The sequence below is a fragment of the Lycorma delicatula genome, chromosome 5 (assembly GCF_047948215.1).
Source record: "Lycorma delicatula isolate Av1 chromosome 5, ASM4794821v1, whole genome shotgun sequence".
Taxonomy (NCBI): Eukaryota; Metazoa; Arthropoda; class Insecta; order Hemiptera; family Fulgoridae; genus Lycorma; species Lycorma delicatula.
The window spans coordinates 54,626,074-54,635,607 of NC_134459.1; positions in this window are offsets into that span (position 1 = coordinate 54,626,074).

Below are 9,534 nucleotides of genomic sequence, written 5' to 3' on the forward strand. Positions count from 1 at the left end.
AAAAGAAATAAATAAACTATTAAATATAGTAAAAAAGGTTAAAAAGCTTAGTAGTTTATTGTAAATTTTAAAATATTAAGAAAACTTTTTTATTCGTAATAAAATTTAATATTAAATATTATTGTTTATAAATGTTAATATTAAAATTTATATAAATGTTTATATAAAGGATTTTAGGTTCAATAGTTACCGCTTCTTTTTAAAACTGACTGTAAACAGAAGAGAAAAAAATAGTTAAATATTTAAAAGAAAACATATAGAAAAAGATGTTTTCGAAATTTTAAAAGAAGTGTTGTTATCTTTATAAAAAGTTAATTATGCATTGAATGAAAATTAAACGCACATTAAAAAATTCTAACCTTCTTTAAAGTTGATTCAAATTTTTTGTTTGATATACGTATTTTCTGTATATTCATGTATTTTTCATCAATATTATATCACAAATGGCGATAAAATCCTAAAACGTCCGAAGTCTTATGATTGGGATATGTTCATTACCCACTGGTTACAGAAGTAACCGGAAAGACTGGTGGTGGAAGCATTTTTACCATTTTTTTTTAATAAAAAATTCGACTTAAGTTTTGAAAGTAAATTTTTTAATTTCATTCATTTATAGCGTTCATCTTTTTTTCTATTTAGTCTCCGGAACTACCATAAGTTATTACTTCAGAGGATATGTATGAATGTAAAAAAAAGTGTAGTCTTGTACAGTCCCAGGTCGTCCATTCCTGAGATGTGTGGTTAATTGAAACCCAACCACCAAAGAACACCGGTATCCACGATCCAGTATTCAAATCCATATAATAGTAACTGCATTTGCCAGGATCTGAACCTTAAAACTCTTGACTTCGAAATCAAGTGATTTGCAATGACGATTTTACCACAGACCAACCGGTTGGTTTCATTTATAGTGTTTATCAGTTTTACGCATAGTAATAACAACCTTTTTTTTATAATAATGAATATTTTATTTGTTAAATATTCTTGAATAATTTAATATAGCATTTAAAAAAAATTAAAAGTCTACTGATAAAATCGAAACATAATTGTATTACAAAATAAAATAGTACGGAATTTCCAGATAGATAACAAATACAAATATTTACAAATGGAATATAATAGCCAGATTACTTTTCAAGAAATCTACAACAAGAAAATCAACCGATGTCTGATTAGATAACAGAAACGAAGCTTTTAAAATTTTTTATGTAATGTAAGAACGATAGGAAAGGTAAAAATACGAAACATATGGGTTAAAATTATAATAAAAATTTAAAGAATTACTGGGGTTTGATGATTTTTGAAAAAAGAGGTTTAAAACGAGTTGGAGGAAAGAGAAATTTGCAGAAAAATTCTGGAAAAGAATGTTATTAATTGCAGCATTCAGAATTAATTTCCGAATCAAAATAAATTTTATGTGCATTAACTATAAATTTTATAATCAAACCTCACAAGAGGCACCAGTCTTAATTGAAAATGGCATGGCCCTGTAGAAGATGTATTTACACGAGGATTACTTGAAAAAATTGAGAATAAAATTATTTCCAGTTGCCTTTTTCATCGAGTCAAAAATTACTATTGATACTGATACATCAAGCTCTACGAAGTGCATGTGATATTTAAAATTCTAAGCAACAATATTAAAATTCTGTTTGCTAACAAGAATTTATTATATAAAAAATTATTATTTCTAAAGAAAACAATTATTACCAGTTCCGGTTGAATGGCAGATTAATCTTTAACCTATCATAATCCGTAAGGGAAACCTTTTTTTTTTTTTTTTTTGTCTTCAGTCACTTGACTGGTTTGATGCAGCTCTCCAAGATTCCCTATCTAGTGCTAGTCGTTTCATTTCAGTATACCCTCTACATCCTACATCCCCAACAATTTGTTTTACATATTCCAAACGTGGCCTGCCTACACAATTTGTTCCTTCTACCTGTCCTTCCAATATTAAAGCGACTATTCCAGGATGCCTTAGTATGTGGCCTATAAGTCTGTCTCTTCTTTTAACTATATTTTTCCAAATGCTTCTTTCTTCATCTATTTGCCGCAATACCTCCTCATTTGTCACTTTATCCACCCATCTGATTTTTAACATTCTCCTATAGCACCACATTTCAAAAGCTTCTAACCTTTTCTTCTCAGATACTCCGATTGTCCAAGTTTCACTTCCATATAAAGCGACACTCCAAACATACACTTTCAAAAATCTTTTCCTGACATTTAAATTAATTTTTGATGTAAACAACTTATATTTCTTACTGAAGGCTCGTTTAGCTTGTGCTATTCGGCATTTTATATCGCTCCTGCTTCGTCCATCTTTAGTAATTCTACTTCCCAAATAACAAAATTCTTCTACCTCCATAATCTTTTCTCCTCCTATTTTCACATTCAGTGGTCCATCTTTGTTATTTCTACTACATTTCATTACTTTTGTTTTGTTCTTGTTTATTTTCATGCCATAGTTCTTGCGTAGGACTTCATCTATGCCGTTCATTGTTTCTTCTAAATCCTTTTTATTCTCGGCTAGAATTACTATATCATCAGCAAATCGTAGCATCTTTATCTTTTCACCTTGTACTGTTACTCCGAATCTAAATTGTTCTTTAACATCATTAACTGCTAGTTCCATGTAAAGATTAAAAAGTAACGGAGATAGAGAACATCCTTGTCGGACTCCCTTTCTTATTATGGCTTCTTTCTTATGTTCTTCAATTGCTACTGTTGCTGTTTGGTTCCTGTACATGTTAGCAATTGTTCTTCTATCTCTGTATTTGAACCCTAATTTTTTTAAAATGCTGAACATTTTATTCCAGTCTACGTTATCGAATGCCTTTTCTAGGTCTATAAACGCCAAGTATGTTGGTTTGTTTTTCTTTAATCTTCCTTCTACTATTAATCTGAGGCCTAAAATTGCTTCCCGTGTCCCTATACTTTTCCTGAAACCAAATTGGTCTTCTCCTAACACTTCCTCCACTCTCCTCTCAATTCTTCTGTATAGAATTCTAGTTAAGATTTTTGATGCATGACTAGTTAAACTAATTGTTCTGTATTCTTCACATTTATCTGCCCCTGATTTCTTTGGTATCATTACTATAACACTTTTTTTGAAGTCTGACGGAAATTCCCCTTTTTCATAAATATTACACACCAGTTTGTATAATCTATCAATCGCCTCCTCCCCTGCACTGCGCAGTAATTCTACAGGTATTCCGTCTATTCCAGGAGCCTTTCTGCCATTTAAATCTTTTAATGCTCTCTTAAATTCAGATCTCAGTATTGTTTCTCCCATTTCATCCTCCTCAACTTCCTCTTCTTCCTCTATAAAACCATTTTCTAATTCATTTCCTCCGTATAACTCTTCAATATATTCCACCCATCTATCGACTTTACCTTTCGTATTATATATAGGTGTACCATCTTTGTTTAACACATTATTAGATTTTAATTTATGTACCCCAAAATTTTCTTTAACTTTCCTGTATGCTCCGTCTATTTTACCAATGTTCATTTCTCTTTCCACTTCTGAACACTTTTCTTTAATCCACTCTTCTTTCGCCAGTTTGCACTTCCTGTTTATAGCATTTCTTAATTGCCGATAGTTCCTTTTACTTTCTTCATCACTAGCATTCTTATATTTTCTACGTTCATCCATCAGCTGCAATATATCGTCTGAAACCCAAGGTTTTCTACCAGTTCTCTTTATTCCGCCTAAGTTCGCTTCTGCTGATTTAAGAATTTCCTTTTTAACATTCTCCCATTCTTCTTCTACATTTTCTATCTTATCTTTTTTACTCAGACCTCTAGCGATGTCCTCCTCAAAAATCTTCTTTACCTCCTCTTCCTCAAGCTTCTCTAAATTCCACCGATTCATCTGACACCTTTTCTTCAGGTTTTTAAACCCCAATCTACATTTCATTATCACCAAATTATGGTCGCTATCAATGTCTGCTCCAGGGTAAGTTTTGCAGTCAGCGAGTTGATTTCTAAATCTTTGCTTAACCATGATATAATCTATCTGATACCTTGCAGTATCGCCTGGCTTTTTCCAAGTGTATATTCTTCTATTATGATTTTTAAATTGGGTGTTGGCAATTACTAAATTATACTTCGTGCAAAACTCTATAAGTCGGTCCCCTCTTTCATTCCTTTTGCCCAGCCCGTATTCACCCACTATATTTCCTTCCTTGCCTTTTCCAATGCTTGCATTCCAATCTCCAACTATTATTAAATTTTCATCTCCTTTTACGTGTTTAATTGCTTCATCAATCTCTTCGTATACACATTCTACCTCATCATCATCATGGGCGCTTGTAGGCATATAGACGTTAACAATCGTTGTCGGTTTAGGTTTTGAATTTATCCTTATTACAATGACTCTATCGCTACGCGTCTTGAAATACTCCACTCTCCTCCCTATTTTCTTGTTCATCACGAAACCTACTCCTGCCTGCCCATTATTTGACGCTGAGTTAATTACTCTAAAGTCACCCGACCAAAAGTCGCCTTCCTCTTCCCACCGAACCTCACTAATTCCTACTATATCAACGTTTACCCTATCCATTTCCCTTTTTAAATTCTCTAGCCTACCAACCTTTTTTAAGCTTCTAACATTCCACGCTCCGACTCGTAGAATGTTATTTTTTAATTTTCTGGTGACCCCTTCCTTAGTAGTCCCCACCCGGAGATCCGAACGGGGGACTATTTTACCTCCGGAATATTTTACCAAGGAAGGCGCCTCCATTATTGTATATGTGAAAATGCAGAGCCACATTTTCTTGGAAAAAAAGCAGCTGTAGTTTTCCATTGCTTTCAGCTGCGCAGTACTCAGAGGACTGAGTGATGTTGATACGGCCGTTTAAGTCGTCCTGACTCACGCCCCTAACAACTACTGAAAGAGCTGCTGCCCTCTTTCAGGAATCATTCCTTAGTCTGGCTCTCAACAGATACCTCTCCGATATGGTTGCACCTTCGGTCCAGCTACTCTGTATCCCTGAGCACTCAAGCCCCCTCACCAACGGCAAGGTCTCATGATTCATAGAGGAGGAAGGGAAACCTAAGAAAACGAATTATATTTTTCTTGAACAGAATAAAAAAATTGGCCTATTTTAAAAAATAAGTTTCATTTCAAAAGGAAAAACGACAAAATGAAGAAACCGAGATTCGTGATAAGTATATTTTTTGAGTGTTACGAAGGAATGAGAGAACTGGTAAGAGGAAACAAAACCTAACTGTATTTAAAAAAAAAGTTAAGGAAAAATCTGGTTTACAGAAGAAATTTAGGTATGAGAATACGGTAAGGAAGTAACAGAAAAAATGTTACTGTGAAATTGTACAACCAAATTTAGTTGCAAATAATGAAACAGAATATTATGAAATAGGAACTGGATTGTCGGCTGAGATAGCATTTCATGAATATTGTAATTACATAGAAGTTACGGATTTGAGGCTACGTTGCTTTTTTCTTGTCATTGATTTATAAAAACGGGCTTCTACTGGGAAAAAATATACACACTCACAAATACGACTAGCATTATTTTATTTTAAAAAAATATTTGTTCATTTTCATTTTGGGTTTGCAGTAGATAACAGAATGACTTTTACGGAATACTAAAAATGTAAATCCAGTTATTTATTGATTTTATTCTGTTGTGTTGTTTTCTTAATAAACTATTGAAAATTCTGATTTCTATGATAAAAGCTTCTCATGAAGAGAAAATATCTGCGATATATATAATATATATATATATCGCAGATATTTTCTCTTAGTTTGCTAATATATATATTAGCAAACTCGGCGATGGCGATGCTTCGCTATTGCTAGATTTGAGTATATATATATATATATATATATATAGATTAAATGAACAAAATTGAAAGTTTCATAAAACATTAACAAAATGAACATTACGGAATTAACAAAATTTAACTTTTCCCTTTTACTCTTTCTTCTATTTTCCCTTTCTCCAATTCTTTTTTCTCCCATTTCTCCTTTTTCGTTTCTTTTTTCTTTTCCTACTTTCCCATTTTCCTTTTTCCCATTAAAATTTTTACTCCTCTTCACTTTCCACCATTTTCTCCCCTTTCCCTTTTATTTCCTCATTTTTATTTCCCTGATTTCCCTTTCCCCCTTTATCTTTTTCTTCTTTCCTTTTTTTCTTCTTTCCCCTTTGCATTTTCTTTTCCCGTTTCACATTTTCCCATTTTGCTTTTTTCTTTTTTCCATTTTCCCTTTCATTCCTTTTCCCATTTTTATTTTTACCATAATCCCTTTCTTCCTTCCTTTCCCGTTTTCTTTTTTCACCTTTCTCCTTTCCATTTTATTTTTCCGTTTTTCTTTTTTTCTTTTTCCCATTTTACCCTTCTTTCCTTTTTTCCATTTTCATTTATATTATATTTCCTTTCTGTTTCCCCATTTATTTTCTTCCCTTTCCATCATTTTCTCTTTTTTATCTTTCTTTCCTTCCGTCATTTCTCTTTCCTCCTTCCTTTTTAATCATTTCTTTTTTCTCCTTTCATCTTTCAAATTAATCTTGCGACAACGAAAATTGTGCTGGGAAATTGCATGATTACTAAGAAAATCTTAGTTTTTATACTGCACGTTAGACGTCGAATTTCCAAGGTTATTTAAAAATTAAATATCTCTCTTTATAGTTAAATAAATTATTTTCAATGGTTTTTAAAAAATTAAATACCTGTTTAGATTAGTAGAATATGCTCTTTTCCAAGGTTATTTAAAAATTAAATGTCCATATTTATAGTTAAAATATTTTTTCGTTGTTATTTAAAAATTAAATACCTACTTATATTAGTAGAATATGTTCTTTTACACGGTTATTTAAAAATTAAATGTCTATTTATATTAGCTGTAATTTAAAAATTAAATATTTATCTTTATAGTTAAATAAATTCTTTTCAATTGTTTTTTAATGATTAAGTACCAATTTACGTTAGTTGAATATGTTCTTTTCCAAGGTTATTTAAAAACGTACTATTGTCGTATAATAAATATTTAAATTGCAATAACAAATATTGAGTTTCCAGTAATAAAGAAGTTTCATCAAAATCGTTTGATTCTGTTAAAAAAGAGATACGTTGAAATGATCTGAAATTTGTGTTTATTTTTTTCTTAAAATAGATTCATACTTAGTCACTGATTTTTTTTTAGAATGTAATTAACAATAAAGTCTGAAATTCTTGTATTTAAAAAGATATCGTTATATCATTATACGAATAAAAGAAATAGCTGACTTGCTCTGAATCAAAAAATTGTCAAAAATATATTAAGATTTCGTATTGTTATAATCGAATCGAAAAAAAAATGAATTAATGGGTAAATCTTTAATTATAATAAATCTAATTAGAAAACTCAAACTAAATCTTCTTTATACTTCGCCTAATATAACATTAAATGATTTGCATTTCCACTCTTGTTTTGTCACATAATTATAGTTACAAAAAATTATAAATCTAATTTCGTACAAAATTAAATATGTTTTCTTTTCATATATATTCATTCTTATTTTTTGTGCGATTAAATATATAGGATTTTTCAAGTTTTTAATGTCAGGATGTATTTCCTTACGTCATCCTACTGGAGAGAATGAAATATGAAAATGTTATGTTTATGAAAAAATTATCAAGTTTGTCCTAAATTTGAATTCAAAACCTACAGGTGATGATATAGAGACGCTACAGTTCGTAGAGACACTACGGAGATCGGTGAAATACAATTCAGGGAATATTGATGTTTATCATATTATTAAAACTCAAGAAGATAAAAAATAGTTGCAATATGTATGGGATTTATTATAAAAATATGGAATTGTAAAAGGGATGAAACAGATTTGAAATAAGTGTTACATGAGTTTATGTTATAGAAAAAAGAAAACTGGAGTGGATTAGAGTTATATCTGAAAACGCTGTTAAAGGATCAAATAATAAATTGCTCAGTATGCACGTTTATAATTCTATTCGATGCACTCTTTATAGAATTTATTTTCTGTAACTACTTTATACTCGTTATAATAACTTAGTACATTTACAAAATGGAACATGTTTTAGAAACACCAGTTTAAGTTTTCGAATAAAACTTTTTTAAAGAATAATTTTAGGTTTTATTTTAACAATAATGTGTTAAAATAAATAAAACATAATATAAATTTTATTTTTTTTAGGCTTTTATTTGTTTTCCGACAGAAATAAATGGGAAAATTTTCTCGTTCAAGTCACGTAGGGTTTTCTTATTATAACTGAATTTTAGGTTTTATTTTAACTATAATGTGTTAAGATAAAAAAAATATAATAAAAAAAAAAAATAATTTTATTTTTCTAAGGCTTTTAATTTATTTGTTTTCCGATAGAAATAAATGGGAAAATTTTCTTGTTCAAGTCATATAGAGTTTTCTTATAACTGTATTTAATAGCGTATATTTCTTATCCAAATAATTACATATAAAAATAGTTACGTAATAGGGATATTTCACAAAAGTTTTTTTTTTTTAATCCAGATGGTCGAAGCTATTCTTATATGTCCTGAATATAACTTACGACGACTGTGCGAGGTAGGCACGTGTATATTTTTATAAAAGTATCCCTTGCAGAGAGATTTTTTTCATATATTTCTTTACCATCTCCTTTTAAACTGGAAACATTTTTCAAGTTACATAATATTATTGTATATTAAATTATATCCGACGTAAAATGAATAAAAAAGATAAATGAAACCCCACTTCTTTTTATATATCAATAATAAATGTCATCGCATTTCAGAATTATTAATATTCCTTTTACGTAAACTTGTCTTATTTTTATTATTAGTATAATAATCGCAATTTTAATAATAATAGCAATAATTTTTCCTTTATTATAAGCATATTACTTAAAAGATCCCTAAAAATCTTTCCTCTTTTGTGGGGGAAAAGTTGATAATCTGACTCAGAATATGCTTTATTAAATATTTAATTTTATTAAATATTTTTAAAGTGTAATTCATTCTAAAACCTTAAAATTAAAACGGTATTTAGTATTCATAAAAACAAGAACATAACATGAATTACTATTTAACAGAAAAATAATAAAAAAGGTAGATAAATCTAGAAAAATAGTTTGCAAGCAATCTGTTGTTAAAATAATTTTCTTATACTTTTTTGGCTATAGCCGTAAATGCTACCACCACAGCTATAGTTATAATGGGAAACTTGCCTTAAGAAGATATATAAAAAAAGTTCTTTAATAATAAACAAACAGTAACACATTTAAATATATTGAAAGTAATATGCGAAAAATATTTAATTCAATGCTCAAAATCCAATAATTTTTTTTTTGTCAGACGGACATTTGTGCGTTTGCTTATGTACAGTGTATATTTGCGCCTGAATCTGGTCTTATAATTCTGGATGCCGAAGAATGATTTTCTTCAAAGTTGGTAAACTACCTGCGAGGGGAAAAATGTATTAAATTTTTGCAAAAATTGAAAAAGGAAGGAATTAATATGATTTTAAATATAATTTCAAATCTTCACTGGGGCAC